This window comes from Lycorma delicatula, chromosome 9 (genome assembly GCF_047948215.1).
Source record: "Lycorma delicatula isolate Av1 chromosome 9, ASM4794821v1, whole genome shotgun sequence".
Lineage (NCBI taxonomy): Eukaryota > Metazoa > Arthropoda > Insecta > Hemiptera > Fulgoridae > Lycorma > Lycorma delicatula.
The window spans coordinates 14,281,211-14,296,742 of NC_134463.1; positions in this window are offsets into that span (position 1 = coordinate 14,281,211).

Genomic DNA, 15,532 nt, shown 5'->3' on the forward strand with positions numbered 1-15,532 from the left:
GTACGCGTGTGTGTTAAGTCTTGCACTCTTCATATCTCCAGAACTACTGGACCAAATTATATCATACTTGGTTAGATTACTTCTACATATGGGGCATTGATGCTATTAAATTTTCAACTTAAAAGATCAAGGGGATGATGCTGGGATGAGGATATACAACAAGGCGACCCTCAGTATCCAGAGATTTCGCCTAATTAAGGGTCTTATTTTTCTTAAGCACATTTATAAACAATTAAAAAATAATAATATTTGAAAAAAAAGTTTTTGCGAAATCGCACCCCCATCCCAAAAAATTATCTAAATATACTAGTGGCTCACTAGTACTCCATATCACCACAAGGTGCGCTAGTGTAGCCCTGAGTACAGCTATTGTTTTCGTCTGCTATGTTGTGAATGTCACAGGTGAGCGGTAGAATCAAATAAATGAATAATATATAAAGTGTAAAAGAGTATTTAAAGTGGCCGCTAGTAGCGCCACATCCGCGTGAATGAAATACAGTATGTGCGAGTGCTGTAGTTAGAATCACTGAATTAAATTTAAAAAAAAAAAATTATATTTAAGTAAAATGATAAATATTTTTAGTTAATTTGTGTGTGTTTGTATGTGTAAGTCATGCATCAGAAAATATCCGCGTGGCGGGAAAGGCCTTCAACTATGTTGTCAGCTTTTTTTTATTAATACCATTAATAAGTAACAGTATTTGTATTAATTTATAAAATTAATAAAGTAATTTATTAATAGAATAATAAACTTAACTACATATTTCCTTTTTAATTTACGGATTAAAAAAGATCAACGCGGTGAATTTCACACGGTGATACATATTTACATTACCGCATGGAGGAATATCATTATAATTTAATGCCTTCCTGTATAACTTAATTTAAAACATTATTATTTAACGTTTGCTCTGATTTAACGAAATCTCATTAATTATGCAACTTTATCCTTTTGTAAATGAAGATCATGGTTATGTTTTTCTACTTTTAACTTACACCTGTAAGTGTATTATCATTTGAATAAAGGGTATTTTGAGTATTGTTATTTATTATTAAAGCCTATATCAATAAATAGTGCATTCTTTTGGTATATTACAGTGATAAAGACGTAAACGGATATTTCAGGATCAGAAATCGTAAAATAAATTAATGTTTAATATGTACCTACATATAAAATCATTATTAATATATTTAATTTGTATATTTTTCTACGTAAAAATGTTTAATAAATAATTTTTATTTTAAATTTCAACGATTTCTTTCTATTTTCTGTTCAAATACAGAAAATAGATGATTCTGCATCAAAGACGATGATGATGACGACACAATTTTGAATAAAAACAAATAATGAATTACATGACAGCAAAAATGTTGGTTTAATTATTAACTGTAGGTGATTAATTTGTAAGGCGATTAAGCGTTAAAGAAAATAAATGAATGCCCGGAGAGAAAATATTCCTTTTAAATACTTTAAATCATTTTAACCCAATCAAGAGACCTTTATAAATTAACGCTAAATAAATTTGTGTGCTTCGTATATTTATAAAGCGAAGAGCATAACTAAGTAAAAGCCGCAAGGCAAATTAAGATATATATTCAGAAAGATATTGATATTCAAGCAGAGAATGGATGAAACTAAACAAGATTTATGTTTGCGAAGGGGGCGATGAAGAGAAGGGGGACATGAGATTTGATAAGAAAGAGAGTGGGAGAGGAATGTAAATGATGAAAGTGAATGAATAATGCGGGTGGAGAGGAAAGGATACGCCGGTAGGTTGGAGGGATTGAAATTGAGATCGTAGTCAAGAAGAGATGGCCTGCTAAATTACCGTGATAAAGTGGAAATTTAATTTCAGCATAAATTAGTTTAGTTGGCGCAGGTGAAGGCGTTGTAGCTTTGTAAAATAATTACACAATCCTGCCTCCTTTGGATAAGGATAAGGTGTATACGGTACAAAAGATAGAGGTACGTAAGACAAAACGTTTAAGAGATGATAATGAGTCCATGAGGTCAGCCACAGGTTCGTAGATAGGTTTACACCATAAGTAGGGGATTTAAAAAAAAATTTCCTTCAATAATTATTATTGCTCTATTAATTAAAAAAATTATAACAAAAATTAAATAAATTACAACGATTAACTTCTTTTTTACTTTATCCATTCCGTAATCATGATATTTTTCAGAAAATGACAAGTAAAAATATGTAGTCACAAATTGCTCTTCATATAACCTGTTACTTTTCTTCCAATCATACGATTTATAAATACGAAATCAACTTTCATTCCCTTCTTTAAATCCTTCAGCACTCATCCATAAGCAACCCTTGGTAAGGCAATGAAAATTACTGTATCTGAAATTTTCACTTCAGAGAAAATTTAGAAAACGTCACTTAATAAAGAAGCATAAATATGCTGTGTATTTTGTTTAACCTTTTTTATAACTATACACGTAAACAGTGAAATTACATTAATAATTAACGTATGTATATTGTTTAGAACTATGTTACCGAGTAAGAATCATCATACTGATATTAACACGTAAAAATATCAATGTATACTCAAGGTCAAGGTATACTCTCTGGCAGAAATAAGCATTTTGTGATGTATCCATGAAGTACGGATTGTTAATAATAATATATCTATAAGTAAACATTTAGCATAGCTATCTCTTTATAGTTAATATTATAACGCTTTAAAAACAAGGAATATTTTCTATTGTTATTAAATAAAATGAACGTAAATTAAATCCATTTTACATGAAGATTGTTATTATAAGACTGTTTTTAATATCATGTAGAGCATATAGAGAAATTTACGCTTTAAAGATTGTATATTTTCTATATTAATCCAAGGTCAGTAAAATTTTAGCGCTGCACTGTATATGAAGAAATCTTAATATTTTAATAAGAAAAAACAATGGTATTCCATTTCTTGAGACACAAAGCTAAATAGTTTTAGAACTAATATTTTCATGTTATTAAGCGCGAAAAGCAAATCTTAAACAAATTTAAAGACACGTAAAAGTCTTTATATAATTGTGAGCGGAATTCTAATAAAATTTTCAGAGATGCTGAGTTGAAGTTAAAAGAAAGGCGTGGGTGCAAAATAAAACAACAACTTCTACTTAAATTACTAAAACCGAACATCGTAAAACCCTTGATAATTCCATTAATACTAAAGTTTTATACGTATTAAGTTATGTCAAGTGGTATAACTAATTATTTTACATCACCTGGGTGCAAGGGTAAAATACCTAATGCAACAAATTTTCCTGGAGATGACCAAGCCATTATCAAGAATCTCATGATATGGTTACCGAGGTGATGTGTATCATGATTTCATGATATTAAAACAATAACATATCTCAAAAATGTTCGATTCACAAAGGTGAAAAATTTTTAAACTTGCATATTTGAATCTATTAATAAAAAGAGAGTGCTTTTAGAAAATATTTATTTTTATTATTATAACGACACAGCAGCTTTACAATCTATTCAGCAAGATAAGTGAACAATAAGTAAATAAGATCTATAATTGAACTAACAATAAGTAATCACAGAGCAAGCGGCTGGTGACTTAACGATAACAACAAAAGGTCAAAAGAAACGAAACAGAAGAGCACTCCGTACAGCCAGACCGTAAAGTCACCTAATTGAAACGATTAGGCAAACCAAGAATATTGTTCCTCAGCAATCTTGAAAAATCACTGATCGTTTTAACTAATAAATTAACCGCCAAATAATTCGGGTGCCGATCCAAACGATTTTGATAACGTAGGCTGAACAAAGAGATTTCCTGCCGAACGGTTCGCAACTTAAGTTCATCATGCATGCTCATGTACCAGGATATGTTGAAAATTTTCCGCAGTATTTTTGTCTGGTGGCGTTCAAGTATGTCAATACTGGAATTGCACGCCGCACCTCATAATTCAAGCCCGTAAGTTCAAACAGGTTTCAAAACTGATTTATACATCAATAATTTACTTTCTACTGAAAGCCGAGATCTATGTCCGATAAAAGAAATGAATACTAATTTAACTGTACTTTATTTAATAATTGAGATTATAAATTTTGTAATTAGATAAATAAGAAAAGGAGATAAACGAATAATAAATAAACGAAAGGTTAAATGGTCAACGTCAAAAAAATAAATAGTTAAGGTCAATTGTTAAGGTCAATATGCTTAGTTATAATTTTGTTCATTTTTTTATATTATTAATGAAGTGGATATTGTTTTTTTTTGCATGAATAATTCAAATACTTAATCATTAAACCATCACTAAACTAACAATTGTAATTTAATAATAATATTTTATACATAATAATTAATTAATCGCATGAGTGTACGAGTGAGAGAGAACATGAGTGCATAAGTTTTATATATATATATATATATATATATATATAATAATATATATTATTATATATATATATATATAATATATATTATGTATTATATAGTTTATATATGAAAATAAGAAAACGGAAGTTTGTTTGCAACAGCATCACTCAAGAACTAACGGACAGACTGCTTTAAAATTTTCAAGATACATTTACGTCATCCCAGGGAAGGTTTAAGGTCATATACCGAGGCCTTAGTCCCCTTATGGGTTAAGATATTAAATAAAGAAAGAAATATTAATTCTTTTCATTACGTTCTCATTTTCGTTTTCATTATATCCTCCTAATCCGTTATTTTTCTGTCACCATGGCAACAGAAATATATTTATAATGAAAAAATATGGTGCGCTAGTTTTTTGAGTGTACTTTGATGTATGTTCCCACATTTTTATTTTTGTCATCATGGACAGAAATATAATTAATTATTTTTTTTTGTTTTCAGTCATTTGACAGGTTTGATGCAGCTCTCCCAGATTCCCTATCTAGTGCTAGTCGTTTCATTTCAGTATACCCTCTACTTCCTACATCCCTAACAATTTGTTTTACATATTTCAAACGTGGCCTGCCTACACAATTTTTCCCTTCTACCTGTCCTTCCAATATTAAAGCGACTATTCCAGGATGCCTTAGTATGTGGCCTATAAGTCTGTCTCTTCTTTTAACTATATTTTTCCAAATGCTTCTTTCTTCATTTATTTGCCGCAATACCTCTTACCCATCTGATTTTTAACATTCTCCTATAGCACCATATTTCAAAAGCTTCTAACCTTTTCTTCTCAGATATTCCGATTGTCCAAGTTTCACTTCCATATAAAGCGACACTCCAAATATAAACTTTCAAAAATCTTTTCCTGACATTTAAATGAATTTTTAATGTAAACAAATTATATTTCTTACTGAAGGCTCGTTTAGCTTGTGCTATTCGGCATTTTATATCGCTCCTGCTTCGTCCATCTTTAGTAATTTTACTTCCCAAATAACAAAATTCTTCTACCTCCATAATCTTTTCTCCTCCTATTTTCACATTCAGCGGTCCATCTTTGTTATTTCTACTGCATTTCATTACTTTTGTTTTGTTCTTGTTTATTTTCATGCGATAGTTCTTGCGTAAGACTTCATCTATGCCGTTCATTGGTTCCTCTAAATCCTTTTTACTCTGGGCTAGAATTACTATATCATCAGCAAATCGTAGCATCTTTATCTTTTCACCTTGTGCTGTTACTCCGAATCTAAATTGTTCTTTAACATCATTAACTGCTAGTTCCATGTAAAGATTAAAAAGTAACGGAGACAGGGAACACCCTAGTCGGACTCCCTTTCTTATTACGGCTTCTTTCTTCTGTTCTTCAATTGTTACTGTTGCTGTTTGGTTCCTGTCTACGTTATCGAATGCCTTTTCTAGGTCTATAAAGGCCAAGTATGTTGGGTTGTTTTTCTTTAATCTTCATTCTACTATTAATCTGAGGCCTAAAATTGCTTCCTTTGTCCCTATACCTTTCCTGAAACCAAATTGGTCTTCTCCTAACACTTCCTCCACTCTCCTCTCAATTCTTCTGTATAGAATTCTAGTTATGATTTTTGATGCATGACTAGTTAAACTAATTGTTCTGTATTCTTCACATTTATCTGCCCCTGCTTTCTTTGGTATTATTACTATAACACTTTTTTTGAAGTCTGACGGAAATTTCCCTTTTTCATAAATATTACATACCAGTTTGTATAATCTATCAATCGCTTCCTCATCTGCATTGCGCAGTAATTCTACAGGTATTCCGTCTATTCCAGGAGCCTTTCTGCCATTTATATCTGTTAATGCTCTCTTCAATTCAGATCTCAGTATTGTTTCTCCCATTTCATCCTCCTCAACTTCCTCTTTTTCCTCTATAACACCATTTTCTAATTCATTTCCTCCGTATAATTCTTCAATATATTCCACCCATCTATCGACTTTACCTTTCGTATTATATATTGGTGTACCATCTTTGTTTAACACATTATTAGATTTTAATTTATGTACCCCAAAATTTTCCTTAACTTTCCTGTATGCTCCGTCTATTTTACCAATGTTCATTTCTCTTTTCACTTCTGAACACTTTTCTTTAATCCACTCTTCTTTCGCCAGTTTGCACTTCCTGTTTATAGCATTTCTTAATTGCCGATAGTTCCTTTTACTTTCTTCATCAATAGCATTCTTATATTTTCTACGTTCATCCATCAGCTGCAATATATCGTCTAAAACCCAAGGTTTTCTACCGGTTCTCTTTATTCCGCCTAAGTTTGCTTCTGCTGATTTTAGAATTTCCTTTTTAACATTATCCCATTCTTCTTCTACATTTTCTACCTCATCTTTTTTACTCAGACTTCTTGCGATGTCCTCCTCAAAAATCTTCTTTACCTCCTCTTCCTCAAGCTTCTCTAAATTCCACCGATTCATCTGACACCTTTTCTTCAGGATTTTAAACCCCAATCTACATTTCATTATCACCAAATTACGGTCGCTATGAATGTCTGCTCCAGGGTAAGTTTTGTAGTCAACGAGTTGATTTCTAAATCTTTGCTTAACCATGTTATAATCTATCTGATACCTTGCAGTATCGCCTGGCTTTTTCCAAGTGTATATTTTTCTATTATGATTTTTAAAATGGGTGTTGGCAATTACTAAATTATACTTCGTGCAAAACTCTATAAGTCGGTCCCCTCTTTTATTCCTTTTGCCCAGCCCGTATTCACCCAATATATTTCCTTCCTTGCCTTTTCCAATGCTTGCATTCCAATCTCCAACTATTATTAAATTTTCATCTCCTTTTATTTGTTTAATTGCTTCATCAATCTCTTCGTATACACACTCTACTTCATCATCATCATGGGCGCTTGTAGGCATATAGACGTTAACAATCGTTGTCGGTTTAGGTTTCGATTTTATCCTTATTACAATGACTCTATCGCTATGCGTCTTGAAATACTCCACTCTCCTTTCTATCTTCTTGTTCATCACGAAACCTACTCCTTTGCTGCCGATTATTTGACGCTGAGTTAATTACTAATATTTAAGTAAAATTACTATAATCTTACTCTCTTTAATGAATATCTGAAAAATACTTAATATTCTCAAAAACATGAGGATACGAACGCTTATCAGGTCCAGTGAGCAAAGCACTGACCTGCGTGCTTCACTTAAAACTTATAATAAATATAAAAAAATTATTCATTTATATTACAATATTTTTTTAAAATAAAAGCATTTTTACTAATACGAAATTTAATAATTTATTTTAAAATTCGTGTTATTATTTGAAAATCTGTTAGGAAGACAATTTTTTAGAATTGTTTAAAAAGCCAATATTTAGTTTAATTTGTAGAAGTTATGGGTATGAAGCTAAGAATAATTTTTAGTAGTTAATTTTAATAAAAATTCTATTTTTCATTATTATTAACTAATTTTTATAACTTTTGAATTTCCTATGGAAACAAGGAACTTAACAGTATAATTGAAAGTAAATAAGTAAATGAAAAATAAGAAGATTTTCACAAATTTATAACAAAAACAATAAAAAATATTACTTCTTTTATTTCCATTTTAAGTGGTATACCTGCTTTAAACAGTATTTGATACCACAAAAATACTAGGCAGCTTTTCATACAAGATTGTCGCAAACCTGAACAATGTCTTTTCACGGTCGGTATCCGGTTTGTGATAAGAGTAATTGCTGCACTGTGCTATAGCATCCATTTATAACAGCGACTGTGTTTTCAGAGCCGGAGGGAAAATTTTCGTTATGATGATGGTTAAAGGAGGGTTAAAAGAGGGAGAAAATGTTGTTTGAAGTAAAAGAGAAGTTAAGAGTAAGAGAGATATAAAGAGAAAGTGCGACTGGAGGAAAAAGAAGGATTAAGAGGGAGGTACTAAGATAGCGAGGTGTGCAATTTGTCACGACAGACTTTTGCCTGTTGTCCTCTGAGAAATATCCTAGCATTATAACAGTAGATAGATATTTATTTATTAAGAAAAATCTGCAGCAACCTCGTTCTTACACATTTTAACTCATTCCCTTTCATAACTTCTTCCCCACGCCATTCTCACTCGCTCGCTTCCCAAGGGTTAAGTCTAACTAAAACTCTGATTCCTCGTTTGCTTTGCTTTCTCGTACCGTACTTTGCTCCGGACATTTATCCCCTAAAATACCTCATTTCCTCCAAGAAACCCGGAATAATGTACATTTCAAAGATTGCCCTAGAAATGGAAGTTCAGAGCTTCACCATAAATTCACCTTTAAAAATTGTACATACTTTTGAAAGCTTTTGTTTTCTTTTGTGAGGTATTTTTTTTAATATTAATGAAAATAATCTGCTGTAATTTAAATCTTTATGAGTTAATATGTTGATTATATACAATTACAACAGTTTTGAATGAATCTACAAAACAAATTTAAAAATACATAAGAAAAAAAAAATATTAACTCAAATAAATTGAAAATGGGTTGATAAATTACATTCTGTTTTCTTAAAGGGAAAAATACAAAAGAATACCCTCGTTTATTGTACTTAATAAATACTTAGTAGATCAATTATAATGTAGAAGTATTAGGTTACTAAATCTGTTAAAGTAATATTATTCAATTTATATTTAATTCATAGAAAAGTCATGGAATGGCTGGAAAAAGAATTCGGAGAAGAAAGGTTTATAGGTCTGTCTACCTGTTCAGTAGATTTTTATTAATTTCTTGTGCTAGCTAGACGAGAAAGCATTATAAAAATCTGTGCTGAATATTCAACCACTACCCTATGGAAATCTGTACCGGTCATTACTAATAAATAGATTCATTCATTAATTTAATAATTCATTATCATTATTATTATTTTTGGTATTAATCATTTTTATAAAAATAATAAAAGTTACATAATCGGCGAACCATCCGTCACAAATGACAAAAACAGAAGATGCCATGATCAAAAAGAAACGGTATAACACATCACAGGTGGATGCAGAACTCTAGCCGGAACCGAATACTCAGCCATACAAGAAGCTAGTACACCAAGAACTAGCCACAACATACAAACTCAATGAAAACACAGATCCCTACCACAAATAAACACTAAAACCCATATTCGAACAAAATAAATACAGAGTGAACCATATTGATGGGACATAATTATCTTTAAATACTGCGAGCCATAATAATCATGCATATTTTTCAAATAATTTACCAGGAAGTGTAAGGATGGGAGTTACTGATACATATTTCTTTCATTGTGACAGGGAATCATCGTGATTTGGACCTCCGCTGAAATTTCGTACCTGTGGAGGCGTTCTTCAGTACCGGAAGATCCATCATTTCAGAAACGGATAGCACCATCCCGAAAGGTCATACTGCGTGCTGTTCACAGCTTTTGTGAGACCGCTAACGCCAACCAAAAACGGTGCCCTGTAAGATCTCGATCATCGTGAAGTACGATAAACATTGAACGTGTGTCCAATGCCATGGACCAAAGCCCAAAGAAATCAACTCGGCAGTAGTGTCGTTAAGTGCATACTTCACGTACCAGTGTGGGCGAATCATTAAAAAGGACTTACAAATGTATCCGTCAACGTATAGATGGTGCATAAATTGGACGAACAAGATAAGGTTCAACGAACCAAAGTCTGTGATTAGCTAACCAGCAAAGTTGATGATGACTTTGTGCAACACCTTATCACCTCCGACGTAGCTCTCTCCATCTCAGTGGTTATGTCTATAAACAAAACTATCGATTCTGGGCTAGAGAAAACCCACAACTGTGGATTAAAAATGACATTGCACAGTGCCAAGGTTACTGTGTGTTGTGCAGGGACTCATGCCTGTGTAATAGTAATAGTCCCTATTTGTTTGAGAACGAACATAAAAATACCGAACAGTTTTCATTCCCGAAATGAGATGGCTTGGCCTAAGGGACAAGTCATACTGCAATAGTGTCAATGACAACCCTTCGACAACACTTTCCGGGACGACTCATATCCAGATTCGGTGATATCCATTGGCCATACAGATCCCCCGATCTAACTCTTTCAGACTATTTCCTGTAGGATTATCTAAAGGAGAAGGTGTTCAACACAAAGCTCACCGCTATCAATGTACTGAAGGATAGCATCCAAGAGAAATAGCAGCCATCCCTGCCGAAACCTTGCGCCAAACTATGCTAAACATTAATATTCGAGCAAAATAATGGTTTCGTCACGGTGGTGCCCATCTAAGGGATGTAATCTTAAAACACTGAACACAGTGCAAAACTCCCGTCCTTTGGCAATGTGTTCCACATAGTTGGTAATAAATATTGTGTTCAACATGCTCCACAATTGCATTTTAAATGTGTCCCATAAATATGGCTCACCTACACAAATTATACTGAGATGCTGACATTCATACGGATAAACCAATCCCCGCCAATAGACCAGACTTCATCACCTTTCAATCTAAAAAAGAAAAAAAAATCACCTCCCCAACGAAATAAATATTTAAACCAAATACACCGAAAATCCAAATATACCGACCTATCGATAGAAATAAAAAGGCTCTGAAAAAAAGTCATCATCATCCACCTCATTACGTTAATCAAGGGCATCACACTTCACACTTTCACACCACATCTAGTGCAGTTAGGACTTAATACACTTACACTAAAACTTTCAGAAATCACCTTTTTCTTTAATACAGAACCATAATCGTATTTCTACTGACTTGGCATAGCCCGTCAATGCAGATTAAGATCGCAATCACGCGTGGGAGAAGAAGAATAAAAATAATTATTATTATTTTTGTATACCAATAACGCAAAAAATGATCTCGATTAAATTATTTAAATACATCGTAAATAGAACTAAAGGTGAACTTCCTAAAACTCGTTTACCGACGAATTAATAAATAAATGGAAAATCATATGTTGACCGCTTTCCGTATTTTTCTATTTTTTTTAATTACCATAAAACATTATCAAAAGCTTAGACAGAACTAAATATGTGTGTTCAATTATAAATTATGAGGTTATTATTTAATTAATCTTTCCAATTAACAGAAAATTAAAATATTATTTATTCCGTTCTTCAGCCCTTCAATTCGTTTTATTACGTATTCGTAAAACCAACAGTGTCAAATGTTATTGGCATAATATAGACCAAGCACTCAAGTAACATAAGTATATAAAATTAATTTATGCGGAATTTTTTAAAAAGCTTGATAAAAAAGACCAGATAATAATTGAATTTTCTTTTTTTAACCCTTACCCGTCTGTAAATAAATAGTTTGATTTTTCTTTTTAAGAAAGTTTCCCGACTTTTTGAATTTCCCAGAATTTTGAAAAATATTTAAATTTACATTTACAAGGTCTATATTAAGGAATTAATGATTTTTTTCTTTATTAATAGTAGGATTTTCAGGGCTAAATGATGTATAGCTTGATGTTATTCTGATTTGTAATATAATTTCATGAAAAAACTTCAGAAAATTTATTAGAATAAGATAAAACTTTATACTACTGTAATTAAAAAAAAAAAAAAAAACATACCTCTTGCTTCCAAAGTCTATTTTACTTATCTGCATTATTTTATTTTTTTCTCTTTTTTTTAGAAAAATCAATTTTTCATCGTTTAGTTTTTGGTTAATGTTTTTTTTTATGAATGATACATAGAGAGAGAAATGAGATGAGCAGTGAAATGGTGACAAACGGACAACTTACCGTAGCTGAAACGAGAAAGGAAAAGAATCAGCCCTACCCAAAGAAGTACCTCAGGCATCCACAAATCATAGGCATGTATTCCACCCTCAATCTTTCATTAAATCAGGATATCTTAAGACAGAATGAAATCAGCAAATCACTGAACAATGTTTATATTAAATTACATATATGTTATGCCGTAAAAAATATTTTTTCTGCATATAAAAGTCACTAAACATTGATTTAGTGATTTTTATATGCATTCAAACCTCCTCAGAAACCTCCCCATCCTGCCGACCACGAAAATTGTGTGACGTTTGTAAGTATTCTAATGAACTAAATAAATTGTACATCCAGTTACTCACTGGAAAGTATGCGTGTAATGATTACAAATATATTCACATAGAGGAAAAATACACTCACGTATGTAATTAAAAGTACTAAATTTAAAAACTGCAGATTTTTATTCAATATTTATTAAAATGAAGCAATTGTAGAGTTGTTAGAAACATAACAAAGAAATATTAATATTAAATTCATGTAGATATTAAATTTCAATATAATGATGAAACTTGAAAACCAACTGATATGCGATAATTAAAATTTATAACTGCTCTGGTGTAGTAAAATACGAAAATACATATCGGAAAAAAATATTTAAAAATACCTGGGTTGGGATGATAGAATGAATACGAGTGCAAATAACGGATTATAAGTGAGGGAGAAACAGAGAGATAGTAAGTGAGAATGTGCAAAAGAGAGTGAGAAATAATGACCGAGAAAGAGATTGTTGCGTAGTTGAATATGAAAAGCGAACGGTCCGGAAAACCGTTTGATAATATTGTGCACTTTTCACGGCGCACCAGTCACCTGGTGGATTCTGTTAAAATTATAGCAACCTGTTATCCGTAAGAAATCATCCTTCATTTTATTGCAATGCACGCTTCAACAACTGTTCGTTCAGTTCATCACATATTTGATCAATTTTCACCCTCACAAAGAAAAGGGTTGCAAATTTCCCTTTCTCCATTCACCAACGTACATGAAAGGAATGATTTTTTGAAAATTATAAATGTATTCATAAGTTTTAAATAATATTGCTTTGTTGATATTTCTTTTACATCAGTTTACTTTTTTTCTATTTACTCGATATGAAAGTATTCTGACTATTACAGGTGGTAAATATATATTTATTAAACCGTGTTTCATTTCATAGTATTTTATTTGTTTACTTCTAGATCACATATGTTTTAATATGGATTTTAAATTCCCGTCTAGATATCAATACAGCATAGCTATAGGTCTAGAAGGGAAAATATTGAATAGGAACAATTTGGGCATTTGCGGTTTTCACCGGATCTTCACGTTTTGACACCTAAGGAACCCCAAAAAATCCTATGTAAGTGTGTGTGTGTTAGGTGTTGGCCTATAAATCATCTTATATCTCCAAAACTACTAGACCGACTTTGACAACATTTTGTCAGATTACTTCTATATATGGGGAACTGATGGGACTAAATTTTTAACTTAAAAGGTCAATGAGGCGAGGCTGTAGAGCAAGGTAACTCTCAGTATCTCGATATTTTGCCTAATTAAGGTCAAATTTTTCATAGACACATTTTGTTAACAATTAAAAATAACAATATTTGCAAAAAACATTTTTTTTTTTTTTTTGTAAATAGGACTCCCACCCCAAAAAGTGATCTAAACGTTTGTGACGTTACTGAGAGCAGTAGAATTAAATAATTGAATAATATTTAAAGTATAAAAAAGTAACTCGGTCTAGCTGGGTCATGAACTCTCTCGCTCGGTTGACTCGGTACCTGGTGCGGGTGCGTTAAGCCTCGCAGTACACTAGTATGCAAACGGTACAAGCCAAATTTGTTTTATGTAGGTTGTAAAATTACATTAGTTTAGTTAGTGCCGACCGTCACCGCTAGTACCGCCACGCCCGCGCGTGGCGGTACTAGCGGTATTAAATACAAATTAAATACAGTATGGGTACGCGCTTTATTCTAGAATCACTGAATTAAATAAACGAAAATATATTATATTTAAACAAAATGATAATTGTTTGAAATTAAGACGCGTGTGTATCTTTGTATAAGACGTGGATCAGAATGAACTGTATTGTCAACTATTTTTTGGATAGACAATAAACACATAAATTAAAATTTCAAACAAAAAATAAAAAGCAATTTTTTATGATTCTAGAACCATGTAGAAAAGCGTATTTTAAAATTCGTCTTTCCGGGAATAGGATAATTAAAAACATTTAAAGAACTTTCTAATTGAGTGAAAAACATAATTTATTCATAACTACTAACTTTGTATGATAAAACTGATTAATTTGTGTGGTACTTCTTTTAAGTTATCAAAATTTTTACAGAAAAATCCTGTAAGACATCTTCTGTAAGACATCCTCGACTTATAAAGTGATATATTAACACACTTATTGACTCACTCATACATAATAAGAAGACAAATAAAAAATAAGATGCCGATCTCCTGAATCGGCCGATTTGCCAAAAGTCGTAGCGTCTCGGCCTTTCTTCCGGAGATCCTGGTTTCGTATCCCGGTCGGGCATTATATTTTCCACACAAAATTCAATTTCCATACCACAAACACCAGCTTCAAGTGACGGTATCATCACAAAAAAAATGTATCCAGAACAAAAAAATTATTGAAATAACAAATAAAGATTAAAATTAAAAAAAAGAGCTTATTAACAAAGGATAAATGCGCGTAAATTTCAGACTAACTAAAATTAACACAAACGAGACTTATTAAACAAACATAATATATATATATATATATACTTCTTTCTTTTTCCTGTTTAGCCTTCGGGAATTACCGTTCAGGTTTACTTCAGAGGATGATATGTATGAGTATAAATGAAGTGTAGTCTTGTACAATCTTAGTTCGACCATTCCTAAAATGTGTGGTTAATTGAAACCTAACTACCAAAGAACCCCAGTATCCACGATCTAGTATCCAAATCCGTATAAAAGTAACTGCCCTTACTAATCCTTGAACGATGGAACTCTCGACTTCCGAATCAGCTGATTTGGGGAGACGCGTTCATCACTAGACTAACCCGGTGGGTTCATAACATATAAACTAATCTGATTTTTAAGTACAAATTTTGCGCTTGAAGAACTTGTCCTAGTTCACATATTGATACAGTGATTAAATAAAAAAAGATTCTTATATTCGTAAAGATAAAATTTATAAGCCCTTATAAGAAAAATCAAAAATATACCACTGTAATTAAATCAATTTAAACCTCTATGTTCATCTAGAAAAATTCTTTCTTTCTTAAATATCAAAATATAGAGGCAAAAAATAAGCATGAATTATCGACACATGGAAGGAAGTCCGAATCAGGTAAACTGTTTCACTGTATTCATAACATATCTTATTTCAAATAAAATATTTCACAATA